The sequence below is a fragment of the Choloepus didactylus genome, chromosome 17 (genome assembly GCF_015220235.1).
Source record: "Choloepus didactylus isolate mChoDid1 chromosome 17, mChoDid1.pri, whole genome shotgun sequence".
NCBI classification, from domain to species: Eukaryota; Metazoa; Chordata; class Mammalia; order Pilosa; family Megalonychidae; genus Choloepus; species Choloepus didactylus.
Window position 1 is genome coordinate 60034980 of NC_051323.1, and position 14945 is coordinate 60049924.

Below are 14945 nucleotides of genomic sequence, written 5' to 3' on the forward strand. Positions count from 1 at the left end.
AAAAAATTTATTGAGATTGTTCATATACCATACAATCATCCAAAGACCAAAAGTGCACAATCAATTGCCCATGGTACCATCATACAGCTGTGCATCCATCACTACAATTAATTTTTTTTTAATTTTTAGAACAGTTTCATTGCTCCAGAAAAGATATAAAGACAAAAGAGTAAACTCAAATCCTCCCATATCCCAAACCACACCCCCTCCATTATTGACTCATAGTATTGATTAGTACATTTGTTACTGTTGATGAAAGAATGTTAAAATACTACTAACTGTAATACATAGTTTGCAATAGGTATATTTTTTCCCTATATACCCCTCTATTATTAATTTCTAGTTATAGTGTCATACATTTGTTCTAGTTCATGAAAGAGATTTCTAATATTTGTACAGTTAATCATGGACATTCTCTACCACAAGATTGTTTTATAAATTCCCATATTTTAACCTCCAACTTTCCTTCTGGTGACACACATGACTCTGAGCTTCCCCTTTCTACCACATTCACATACCATTCAGCACTGTTAGTCATTCTTACAATAATGTGCTACCATCACCTCTGTCCATTTCCAAATGCTTAAGTTCAATCTAGTTAAACATTATGCTCATAATAAACAACTATTCCCAATTCTTTAGCCTCATTCTATATCCTGGTAACTTATATTTCATGCCTATGAATTTACATATTATAATTAGTTCACATCAATGAGACCATACAATATTTGTCCTTACGTGTCTGACTTATTTCACTCAATATAATGCCCTAAAGGTTTCTTCATCAACCCTTTTTTTTTTAAGATGGGTTTGTTCACCCACCATACATTCCATCTTAAGTAAGCAATTGATGGTTCCCGGTATAATCATGTATTTATGCATTCACCACCATCACCACTATCTTTATAAAGGCATCTCCATTTATTCCACAAGGAAAGTAGAGAGACAAAAGAAAAAGAAAAAGGAAGAAAAGAGAAAAAAAAGATGGGTAAAAAGCAACAAAAGGAAAGAAAGAATTAAACTAAAGTACAATAAAAGAGTCAGACAACATCACCAATGCCAAGAGTCCCATACCCCTCCCTTATGTCCCCCACTTACAAGCATTTAGCATTGGTATATTGCCTTTATTACATTCAAGGAAGCATAACACCTTGTTTCTGTTGACTATAGCTTCTAGTTTGCATTGATATATTTTCCCCCAATACTGCCCCATTTTTTTTAAATCTTCATTTTATTGAGATATATTCACATACCACGCAGTCATACAAAACAAATCGCACTTTCGATTGTTCACAGTACCATTACATAGTTGTACATTCATCACCTAAATCAATCCCTGACACCTTCATTAGCACACACACAAAAATATCAAGAATAATAGAGTGAAAAACAGCAATTGAAGTAAAAAAGAACACTGGGTACTTTTGTCTGTTTGTTTCCTTCCCCTATTTTTCTACTCATCCATCCATAAACTAGACAAAGTGGAGTGTGGTCCTTATGGCTTTCCCAATCCCATTGTTACCCCTCATAAGCTACATTTTTATACAACTGTCTTCAAGATTCATGGGTTCTGGGTTGTAGTTTGATAGTTTCAGGTATCCACCACCAGCTACCCCAATTCTTTAGAACCTAAAAAGGGTTGTCTAAAGTGTGCGTAAGAGTGCCCACCAGAGTGACCTCTCGGCTCCTTTTGGAATCTCTCTGCTACTGAAGCTTATTTCATTTCCTTTCACATCCCCCTTTTGGTCAAGAAGATGTTCTCCGTCCCACGATGCCAGGTCTACATTCCTCCCCGGGAGTCATATTCCACGTTGCCAGGGAGATTCACTCCCCTGGGTGTCTGATCCCACGTAGAGGGGAGGGCAGTGATTTCACCTTTCAAGTTCTGCCCCATTTTTAACACCTTGCAAGGTTGACATTCATTTGTTCTCCCTCATGTGAAAACATATTTGTACATTTTATCACAATTGGTGAGCACTCTAGGTTTCACTGAGTTACATAGTCCCAGCCTTTATGTTTCCTCTTTCCTTCTGGTGTCCCACATGCTCCTAACCTTCCTCTTTCAACCACACTCACACTCATCTTTGTTCAGTGTACTTACATTGTTGTGTAACCATCACCCAAAATTGTGTTCCAAGCTTCTCACTCTTGTCTTTTCCTTTCAGTCTGTAGTGCTCCCTTTAGTATTTCCTGTAGAATTTTTTCACAAACTCTCTCATTGTCTGTTTGTCAGAGAATATTTTAAACTCTCCCTCATATTTGAAGGACAGTTTTGCCAGATATAGGATTCTTGGTTGGAAGTTTTTCCTCTTTCAGTGTCTTAAATATATCACACTGCTTCCTTCTTGCCTCCATGGTTTCTACTGAGACACCACAGATAGTCTTATTAAGCTTCTGTTGTATGTGATGGATTGCTTTTCTCATGCTGCTTTCAGGATTCGCTCTTTGTCTTTGACATTTGATAATCTGATTATTGAGTGTCTTGGCATAGGTCTATTCAGATCTATACTGTTTGGGGTATGCTGTGCTTCTTGGATCTGTAATTTTATATCTTTCATTAGAGATGGGAAATTTTCATTGATTATTTCCTCTATTATTTCTTCTGCCCCTTTTCCCTTCTCTTCTGCTTCTGGGACATCCATGACATGTACATTCATGAGCTTCATGTTGTCATTCAATTCTCTGAGCTGTTGCTCATATTTTTCCATTCTTTTCCCTATCTGTTATTTTGTGTGTAGGATTTCAGTATCTTGTTCTCCAGTTCCTGAGTGTTGTCTTATGCCTCTTGATACCTGCTGTTGTGTGTCTCCCTTGTGTTTTTCATTTCTTTTGTTGTACCTTTCATTTCCATAGATTCTGTCAGAAGTTTTTTCAAACTTGATTTCCACCTTATGTTCACCCAGTGTTTTCTTTATATCCTTCATCTCTTTTGCCATATCTTCCCTGAACTCATTGATTTGGCTTTTTCATTTTATTTAGCATATTTCTTTGGAAATCTTTAACTGATTTTTTCATTAAAGTGAAACAATATCTTAACTGTATCTTAATTGAGGTGTAAGTTTGTTCCTTTGACTGGGCCATATCTTTGTTTTTCCTATTATAATTTGTAGTTTTCTGTTGTCTAGGCATCTGGTTTCTTTGGTTACCCCAATCAGATTTTCCCAGACCAGAACAGGTTCAGGTCTCAGAATGGAGTTATATTCAGGGTGTATCTTAGAAGAATGACAGAGTTTCCTGTGGGGCCTCTAGCTGCTGTGCTTTTCCTAACCTGCCCAGCAGGTGGTGCCCATCAGTCTGTCACTCCCAGCTGGTGTAAGGAGGTGTGGCCCCTTTAGTTTCTGTTTTGGCTGTTTTCCCCAGGGGTCTGGGGTCTGAGTTCCACAGGGCGGGCTGGCCCCTGAGCTGGGGCCCAACCTCCTTCCTCCTAGGAAAGATACAACCCCTAGGGAGTTATCATCTGCATTTGAATTTGTGCTTCTGTTATCTCCACCCCTGTTTGGGTCAAAGGGCTAGGAACTGAAAATGGCTGAGGCTTTCTCACTGAACTACTCAGGTTGAGAGAAAGAGAAAGGGAAAGAAAGCCCCTTTTCAGAGCCAGTCCATCACCCCCACTTTCGCCTATTGGTCAGAGAGAACCCCTGGTTTTTCTGGCTGTTTAAGGTCAGTTGTCTCTAAAAGCCTCTGTCTGCTTGTTAGGGGTTTTCTCTATGTTTGTAGCTTGTATTCAGCAGTCCACATTTGTGAACTAAAACCCCAGTTGGAGTGGAGCTGAGCTATATTCGCTGGCTTTGGGAATGCTGATTTCTCCTACAACAAGGGCTTGCAGCTCAGCCTTCAGTGCAGGAAGGGCACTCCCAGTGTGCTTCCACAGTTTTTATTTACAGAGTTTACGCTGCCATCTTAGCCATTCCACCCAATCCAGGTTGGTGTACAATGTGTGGACAGTAATGGTTGTTCCCCAGCAGGTGTTCCAATTTATTTACTAGTTTTTCCTCATTGTTTATTAGTTGTTTCAGGGGACTAACTAAATTCCACTCCTCTCTATGCTGCCATCTTGCCCCTCCCTCTTAATTTCCCTTTTAATTTCTTCTTTGGCTCATTGGTTATTTAGGAATGTGTTGTTTAATTTCCATATATTTGTGAATTATTAAAAATAAATATTTTTATTTTATTCCATTGTGATCAGAGAATTTTTTTTGTTGTTGCTTCAATTTAATCATCAGTGAAATATTTTTTTCCTCTAAATCCTTTTAAATTTACTGAAACTTGTTTTATGACCTACTATATGATCTATCCTAGAAAATATTCCATATGAGTTTGAGAAAAATTAATATTCTGCTGCTGTTGGGTCACATGTTCTATAGTTGTCTGTTAGGTCTAGCTGGTTTATAGTGTTTTTCAAGACTTCTATCTTCTTGCTGATTTTCTGACTCATTATACTACCCATTTTTTAAAGTAATGCATTTAAATCTTCACCTTTTTTTGTTCAATTGTTTATTTCTACCTTTGATTATGTCAGTTTTTGCTTCATATATTTTGTGACTCTGTTAGGTGCATCTATATTTTTAATTGTTATATTTTCCGGATAGACTGACTCTTTTATCATTATTAAATGTCTCTTTTTAACTTTAGTTTTTTTTAATGCTGTTGTTTTAAAGTCTATTTTGTCTTATATTTGTGTAGCCTCTCCAACTTTTTTAAGATTATTTGCATGATATACAATTTTCCGTCTTTACTTTCAACTCAATTGTCTTTGAATCTAAAGTACTTCTCTTATCAACAGCTTATAGGTGGATATTTATTATTTATCCATCTGACAGTCTTTGCATTTGATTATATTTTTAAACTATTCACAAATAATGTTATTGCTATGGTTGGAATTATATCTGGTATTTTGTTGTTTTATATATATCTCATGTATTTTGTTTCTCTTTTCCTTTAATTTCCATCTTTCATTTTAAATGGATAGTTTTTAGAGTAACATTTTAATTCCTCTAATTGCTCTTAATTATATTTTTGTATTGTTTTCCTACTTGTTCTATTGCTTGCAACACTCATTTTATCCTCAGAATCTGTTTCAGGTTCATACTGGACTAGGTCCAGTGAAATATAGAAATTACACTGATATATTTCTATTCCCTTTCCCCTCTTTTGTGCAATAATGCTATGCATATTATACCTATATATGTAACAAACCTAATCTTATATTATTACACTTATTACTTCATATAATCTTATATCTTTTAAAGAAAATAAGAGAAGAAATAGAGTAAGTACATATTGATATTTATAGTTTGTTATATTAACCTTCCTTTTTGCCATTTTTGGTTCTCTTTATTTCTTTCTATGAATGTGACTTACCATTTGGTGTCACTCCTTTACTCCAATACATCTTTGCTCTCACCTGCCTCTTTTGTGGTGCTATTATCAAACATATTATATTACTGTATGTTTTAGGGCCAACGAAATTATATATAGTTTTAGGCAATTGCTTTTTTTCCTCATTTTAATCACTTCCATGTGTATAATTCACTGATATTAATTGCATGTACAATATTGTGCTACCAACACCATCATACATCACTGAAACTTTTTCCATCACCCAAAACAGAAATTACATATCAGTTAAGTATTAACTCTCCATTCCTACCCTCACTACAGCCCCTGATAACCTGTATTCTAGTTTCTTACTCTATAAATTTGCTTATTCTAATTATTTCATATAAGTGAGGTCATACAATATTTTTTCTTTTGTGTGTGGTATATTTTACTCAACATGATGTCTTCCAAGTTTCATTCGTATTGTTGTATGTATCAGAACATCACTCCTTTTTACATCTCAATATTCCATTGTATGTATACACCGCATTTTGTTTATCCATTAATCTGTTGATGGATACTTGGGTTGCTTCCATCTTTTGGCAATTGTGACTAATGCCACCATGAACATTGGTTTGCAAATAGTTTGAATCCACGTTTTCAATTCCTTTGGGTATATACCCAGAAGTGGGACTGCCAGGTCATATGGTAATTCATACTTAACTTACTGAAGAACCACTAAACTCTTTTCCACAGTGGCTGCTCCATTTTACATTCTACCAATAATGAACAAGTGTCCCTATTTTCCCACATCCTCTTCAACACTTATTTTCTGTTTTTGTTTTTGTTGTTGTTGTTTTTAGAATAGCAGCCATTCTAGGGTGTATGAGGGGATATATCATTATGGTTTTGATTTGCATTTTCCTAATGGCTAACAATGTTGAGCATCTTTTCATGTGCTTTTTGGTCACTTGTATATCTTTGGTTGTTTTTCTCTTGTTGAGTTGTGGAATTTCTTTATATATTCTGGATATTAAACCCTTATCAAATATGTTGTTTCTATATATTTTTCTCCCATTGTGTAGGTTGTTGCACAAAGTCCTTTGATGCACTAAAGTTTTTAATTGTACATTTCATGGAAAATCTAAGAAACCATTGCCTAGCACAATGTACTGAAAATTTTTTAAATGTTTTCTTCTAGGAGTTTTATAGTTTTGGTTCTTTTGATCCATTCTGAGTTAAATTTTGTATATGGTGTGAATTAGGGATCCACCTTCATTCTTTCACAAATGGATATCCAATTTTTCCAGTATCATTTGTTGAGAAGACTATTCGTTCCCCATTGTGTGGACTTGGCATCCTTGTTAAAAATCATTGATATGAGGATTTATTACTGAACTCTCACTTTGATTCCACTGGTTTATTTGTCTATATTTATGCCAGTACCATACTATTTGGGTGACTTTAGTTTTTTTAATTCAATTTTATTGAGATATATTCAGAAACCATAAAATCATTCACAGTGTACAATCAATTTTTCACAGTACCATTATATAGTTGTGCATTCACCACAATTGACTTTCGAACATTTTCATTACCACACATATAGAAGAATGAGAATAAAAATCAAAGTAAAAAAGAACACCCCAAAAATCCCATACCCCCATCCCTCCTGTGATGGTTAGGTTCATGTGTCAACTTGGCAAGGTGACGATGTCCAGGCATTTGGTAAAGCAAGCACTGGCCTGTTACTGTAAGGACATTTGTGGCTGGTTAATAAACCAGAAGGCTGGTTATTATTCATTTACTTTTTGTCTTCATTTTTACACTCATTTGTTCATACACTTGCAAAAGGGAGTGGGAGCCACAAGGTTTTCACAATCGTGTGGTGACAGTGTAAGCTAAATAGTTATACAATCATCTTCAAAAATAAAGGCTACTGGGTTGTAATTCAACAGGTTCAGGTATTTCCTTCTAGCTATTCCAATATACTAAAAACTAAAAAAGGATATCTATATAATGCATAAGAATAACCTCCAGAATGACCTCTCAACTCTATTTGAAGTTTATCAGCCACTGAAACTCTATTTTGTTTCATTTTTCTTCCTGCTTTTGGTCCAAGAAGGCTTTCTCAATCCCCCAATATCAGAATCAAGCTCATGCCCATGAGTCATGTCTCACATAGCCAGGGAGATTTACACTCCTGGGAGCCATGTCCCATGTAGGAGGGGAGGGCAGTGAGGTTACCTGCAGAGTTGGCTTAGAGAGGCCACATCTAAGCAATAAAGAATTTCTCTGGGGGTGACTCTTAAGCACAATTTTAAGGTTTAGCCTTTCCTTTGTGGTAACAAACTTCATAAGGGCAGGCCCGAAGATCGAGGACTTGGCCTTCTAAAATTGTAATCCCCAATGCTTGTGGGAATATCATTAATTCCCCAGATGGGGAAGTTTAATATTTCCATTTTCCCCCAGTCCCTTAAAGGGGCTTTGCAAATATTTTTATTTTCTGCCCAAGTTACTCTGGAATATATTGGGGCCTCACACTAACCTATACAAACCAACCAGATTTCACTCCCTATTCAAAGTTCCATGTACTTATTATGGTGTTTGAATAAACTGACCATACAAGTTAAATTATATAGTATGTTACAAAAAATATAGGTTTTGCACCTAATAAACATCTCTTCCTTTGGTCTTACAAAGAAGTTGAAGCTTTAAAACAACATTAATATTGTCCTTTACCCTTTAGTCTGATTTACCTTAGTCCTAACAAAGTGCATTTTGTTCATATCTATAATTGAATTCTGATCTCTTTTTCAGCCTCCTTAATATTTTCTCTATGGGGTAATGCTGACATTCATAGCTGCCAGACTCTGGCTCTGAGTCTCAGGTGTCACACAGATACCCAAAGTTCCAAGGACCAACCAGGTTATACACAAATTCAGCATTTCAGAATTTAGAAATAGCCATTACAACTAAGGAATAGATGTAATTGTTGTAAGAGCTTACAATCTAGGAACTTTTAAAATAAGCCTTTTTGCTGATAACCTATGCTCTCAGATTAATTCTCAGAGTTTGCTCATTATAGTTAGTCCATATTAGTGAGGCATTATGATATTTGTCTTTTCATTTCTGGTTTATTTCACTCAACCTACTGTCCTCAATGTTCATTCACTTCACAACTTCATTCCTTTTTATAGCAGTTCAATATTCCATTGTATGTATACACCACAGTTTGCCATTCCATTCATCAGTCAATGTTCCATTAAGCCACCTCCACCCAGTATGAATTGTGAATACTGCAACCATAAACCCCACTTTGCAAATGTCCACTCATGTCCCTGTTCTCAGTTCTTCCAAGTATATACCCAATAACAGGGTGGCAGGATCATATGGCAACCCCATGGTTAGCTTCCCATGGAACCACCACACTGCCCTCCATTTGGGCTCCACTATTCTACTTCCCAACCAACAGTAATTAGATAAATCACTTTTTCTACATTTTCTCCAGCCCTTATATCCCACTATTTATTTTTAGATGGTTTTATTCACACACCATACATTCCATCCTAAGTAAACAATCTGTTTCCCTGTATAATCAAACAGTTATGCATTCACCACCACTGCCTCTATGAGGACATTTCCATTTCTTCCACAAAGAAAGAGGAAGAGGTGAAAAAAGAAAAAAGAAAAAGTCAGGAAAATATGACAACTAAAAAGCAAAAAAATAAAAAATAAAATACAATAAAAAAGTCAGACAATGACACCAATGCTAAGAATCCCACACCCCTCTTTTATAACCCCTCTGATAGACATTTAGTTTAGTACATTGGCTTTGTTACAATTTATGGAATATTAGAAAGTTACTGCTAACTATAGACTCTAGTTTGCTTTGATTTTACTTTTTCACACCACCATCCCACTTCTAACAGCTTGCAAAGTTGACATTCATTTGTTCTCTCTCTTGTAAAAACATTCTTATACTTGGACATTTAATCACAATCATTAACCACTCTAGGTTTCACTAAGTTATACTGTCCCAGTCTTTATCTACTATCTTTCCTTCTGGTGTCCTATGTGCCCCTAACCTTCCTTTTTCAACTGTAATCACAGTCATCTTTGTTCAGTGTACTTACAATATTGTGCTACCATCACCCAATATTATGCTATCCATTTTTGGATCTATACAATCAATCCTGTTGAACATTCTGTACTCCTTCAGCATCAAATTCATGATCTTTACCCGCTTTCTATCTCCTGGTACCTTCATTTCTACATTCTTCTCCAAATGTCTCTCTCCTGTCTTTTCCTGTCTGTCTGTAGCATCCCTTTAGTATTTCTTGTAAAGGAGGTCTCCTGTTCATGAACTCCCTGTGTCTGTTTATCAGTAAATATTGTAAACTCTCCCTCATTTTTGCAGGACAGTTTTGCTGGATATAGGATTCTTGGTTGGCAGTTTTTCTCTTTCAGTATCTAGAATATATCATACCACTGCCATCTCACCTCCATGGTTTCTACTGAGAAATCCACATTTGGTCTTCCCTTGCATGTGATGGATTGCTTTTCTCTTGCTGCTTCAGAATTCTCTCTTTGTCTTTGACCTTTAACAACCTGATTAGTAAGTGTCTTGTAGTAGGTCTGCTTGGATCAATTCTGTTTAGGGTATGCTGTGCTTCTTGGACCTGTAATTTTAGGTCTTTCATAAGAATTGGGAAATTTTCATTGATTATTTCTTCTATTATTCTTTCTGCCCCCTTTCCCTTCTCTTCTCCTCTGCAACACCCATGACACATATATTCATGTGCTTCATGTTGTCACTCAGTTCCCTGAGACCCTGATCATATTTTTCCATTCTTTTCCATATCTGTTCCTTTGTATGCAGGATGTCAGATGTCCTGTCCTCCAGTTCACTGATCCTTTCTTCTGCCTCTCAAAGTCTACTGTTGTATGTCTCCATTAAATTTTTCATCTTTTCTATTGTGCCTTTCATTCCCATATGTTCTGTCATTTGCTTTTTCAAGCTTATGAATTCTTCCTGTGGTCACTCAGTGTCTTTATATCCTTATCTCTTTTGTCACATTTTCTTTCAACTCATTGATTTGATTTAGAAGATTTGTTTGAACATCTTTAATTAGTTGTTTCAACTCAAATCTCAGTTGAGGTGTTAGTTTGTTCCTATCACTGGGCCATATCTTTGTGTTTCCTGGTGAGGCTTGTGATTGTTTGCTATTTAGAATCTGATTTTCTTGATTTTAGTCTGCAGGTTGTTTTCTCTCTTTTGCCTTGGGTTTTCTTGTTGGTTTTCTTTGATCTCCATATTTCTTTGTTTCTCTCACTGGCTCTGTCCCCCCACTCCCAGTTTTTCCCCAAATCAAGCACCGACTGTGGCCTGCCACAGGGATGGGAAGTGGGCACTGGGTACCCCAGCAAATTCACTGTGTGTGGTAATATACATCTGTTTCCAGTGGTGCTCTGTTTTCCACTGGTCAGCAAGACCTGGGTTTGTTTTAGAGCCCTGCTTTGATAGTTGGGTTGTCCATGTTGCTTAGCCAAAACCATTCTGGGTTTCCATAAAGAGTGTGTAGAACAGCTCCTGTGGTCCTAATAAAGGGTCTGAAGCATCTTTTTTAAAGGTTTTCCTTTCCCCTGCACTTTCTGAACTCTCCAGCAGATGGTGCTGTTCAGTAACTTAATAGACCTCAGAAGCTCCTTTGCCTCTGAGCACAGGTTGCATCTTCACAGGTGAGCTGAAACTGCAGGATTCCTATGCCTTCAATTTGCTGACCACCTGGCTCAATGTCGGGCTACACCTGTGGCAGAGTACTCTCTCACTGACCCAGTACTCCAATCATCCCCAAAGTAAGGAAATGGCTGCCAGTTGTTGCTTCCCTCAAGGATAGGGGAAGGGTTTTCAGACCCTTCTTTGGAAATTCACTCTCTGTCCATGTTTTCTCAGTCACTTTGATGTTCACTGACTTGGACCTTGAAATATCCTCACCTGTCCATCAGGTCTTTGCATAGTCAGGGTATGTCTCATTGCTGTGAGAGATTTTAAAATCTGTGTCCCTGGTGGGAGGGTTCCTATCTGCTGATTCTGTGTCTTTCCCCACACTGAGACTGAGTGAGGGGTAGGAGGGAGGAGCAGCTGCTCTGGGATAGAAAATTCCTGCCTGAAATTTCTTCTCTTTCTTCAATTTGGCATCTGCAGGGTCCTTATTCATTCTATATCCTCCTTCAGAGTTTCAAAAATTCAGAATTGTCCTTTTTATTTCATTTAGTCTCTGGAGAGAAGTTTTCAGTAGCTGTTTATGTTGCCATGTTGATGATGTCACTATGACTTTAGTTTTGTAATACAATTAGAAATCAGGAAGTATGAGTCCTCTTTTCCAAAATTATTTGGTGAATTTGGGGCCCCTTGCAGTTCCATATGAATTTGAGTTTCAGTTTTCCTGTTTCTGCAAAAAAAGGCTGCTGGAATTTTGATGGAGATTACATTGAAGTTGGATGTTGCTTTGGGTAATATTGATATATTAACAATATTAACTCTTCTCTTCAGTGAACATGGGATGTCTTACCATTTCTTTAAGGCTTCTTCAATTTCTTTCAGCTGTTTTGTTGTTTTCAGTATACAAGTCTTTTGTATCCTTGGTTAAATTTATTCCTTGACAATTTTTTAGATGTTATTGTAAATAGAATTGTTGTCTTAATTTCCTCTTCACATTGTTCATTGCTAGTGTATAGGAACACCACTGTTTTTTTGTGTTTATCCTTTACTCTGTTGCTATGCTGAAGTCATTTGTTAGCTCTAATAGTTTTCTTGTGGATTCCCTTGTAGTGTTTGTGTGTGTGTGTGTGTGTGTGTGTGTGTGTGTGTATCTTCCTTTTCAATTTGAATGCCTTTTATTTCTTCTTCTTGCCTAATTGTTCTGTCAAGAACTTCTAGTACAATATTGAATAGAAGGTGAAAGGGGTCTTCCTTTACTCATTCCTCACCTTAAGTATGGTTATTTGTCATCTATATATCTTCTTTTGCAAGGTGTCTGTTCAGATATTTTGCCCATTTTTAAATTGGTTTGTTTACTGTTGAGTTTTATGAGTTTTTTTGGTGTATTTTGAATACAAGTCTTTTATCACATATGTGTATTGAAAATCTTTTCTCCAAATCCATGGCTTGTCTCTTCATTCTCATAACAGTGAAGTCATTTAAAATTTTATGTCTTCTATTTTAAGTTTTTCATTTTAATAAAACCCAATTCATTTGATTTTTTTTCTTTCATGGATTGTGCTGTTGATATTGAATCTAAAAACTCGTCACCAAATCTAATAACACCTGGATTTTCTTCTATATTATCTTTAGAGTATTTACAGTTGTATTGTAAATTTTCATCTAAGGATGTTTTTCCCCCTAAGGCTGTTTTTAATTTTTATGAAAGGTGTAAGGCAGCTGTCTAGACACATTTGTTTTTGCATATGGGTGTCCAACTTTTCCCAGCACCATTTTTTGAAAATGCCATCCTTTCTGCATTGATTTGCTTTTGCTCTTTTGTCAAAGATCAGTAGACCATATTTATGTGGGTCTATTTCTGGGTACTCTATTCTGTTCTAGTAATTTATTTTTCTCTTCTTTTGCCAAAATCACACTGTCTTGATTAATGGCACTTTATTGTAAGATAAGGTTAAGGTTAACTTAATATATGTTACTGTATGTTTTATGGCCAAAGATATGGTTTATCTTGGTGAATTTTCCATGTAGGCCTGAATATGATTTGTATTCTGCCATTGTTGGATGAATTATCCTATAAATGCAATCAGGTACAGTTGATTGATGGTGCTATTCAGTTCAACTATATCCTTACTGATTTTCAGTCTGCTGTATCTGTCAATTACAGATACAAAAGTGTTGAAGTCTCCAACTATAGTAGTGTATTTGTCTTTTTTTCATTGCAGGTCCATCAGTTTTGCCTCATACATGTTGGTGCTCTCTTGTTAGATGGGCATGTAATAAGAATTTTTATGTCTTCTTGGAGAATTGACATCTTTATCATTATATAATATCCATTTTATCTCTGCCAGTTTTCCCTGTTCTGAAGTCTGATTTGTCTGAAATTAATATACCTTCTCCTATTTTCTTTTGATTTGTATTAGCATAGTATATCTTTCACCATCCCTTTACTTTAAATTTTTAAAAATTTTTTATGGCAACACATATTCAACATAAAATTTCCCATTTAATTACTGTCAAGTGTACAATTCATTGGTATTAATTACATTCACAATGTGGTGCTACAATTACCACTATCCATTACCAAATCTTTTAATCCCTTTACTTTTTTTAGTATCACATTTAAAAAAATTATGATTGTTCATATACCATACAATTATCCAAAGATCCAAAGTGTACAACCAGTTGCCCCCAGTACCATCATACAGCTGTGCATTCATCACCACATCTAATTTTTTTTTCAATTTTTAGAACATTTTCATTACTCCAGAAAAGAAATAAAGACAAAAAAAGGAGACTCCAATCTTCCCATACCCCTAACCACACACCCCCCATTGTTGGCTCATAGTATTGGTATAATACATTTGTTATTGTTTATGAAAGAACATTGAAATACTACTAACTGTAGTATGTAGTTTGCAGTAGGCATATATTTTTTTCCCATATGCCCTCTATTATTATCTTCTAGTTATAGTGCATACATTTGTTCTGGTTCATGAAAGAGATTTCTAATGTTTGTACAGTTAATCACAGACATTGCCCACCACAAGGTTCACTGTTTTATACATTTCCATCTTTTAATCTCCAAATTTCTTCTGGTGTCATACATGGCTCTGAGCTGCCCCTTTCTACCACATTCATGCACCATTCAGCACTGTTAATTATTCTCACAATATGCCACCATCACCACTGTTCATTTCCAAACATTTAAGTTCAACCTAGTAACATTCTGCTCATAATAAGCAACTGCTCCCCATTCTTTAGCCTCTTTCTATATCCTGGTATCTTACGTTTTATGTCTATGAGTTTACATATTATAATTAGTTCCTGTCAGTAAGACCCTGCAATATTTGTCCTTAAGTGTCTGGTTTATTTCACTCAGTATATTGCCCTCAAGGTTTCTTCATCAACCCATTTTTTTTAGATGGTTTTGTTCACACCCCATACATTCCATCCTAAGTAGACAATTGATAGTTCCCTGTATAGTCACACATTTATGTGTCCACCACCCTCACCACTATTTAAGGACATCTCTGTTTCTTCCATAATGCAGGAGGAAGAGTCAGAGAAGATAGGTAAAAGAAAAAGAGCAAAGAAAGAGAAAAAAAACATGACAGCTAGGAACCAGCAAAAGGAAAGATAACCTTAAACTAAAGTATAATAGTCAGACAACATTACCAATGCCAAAAGTCCCATACCCCTTCCTTATGCCCCCCTCTTATATGCATTTAGCCTTGGTATATTGCCCTTGTTACATTAAAGGAAACATAATACAATGTTTCTGTTAATTATAGTCTCTATTTTACATTGATTGTATTTTTCCTCCAATACCTCCCTATTTTTAACACCTTGCAAGGTTGACATTCATTTGTTCTCCCTCAAGAAAAAACATATTTGTACATTT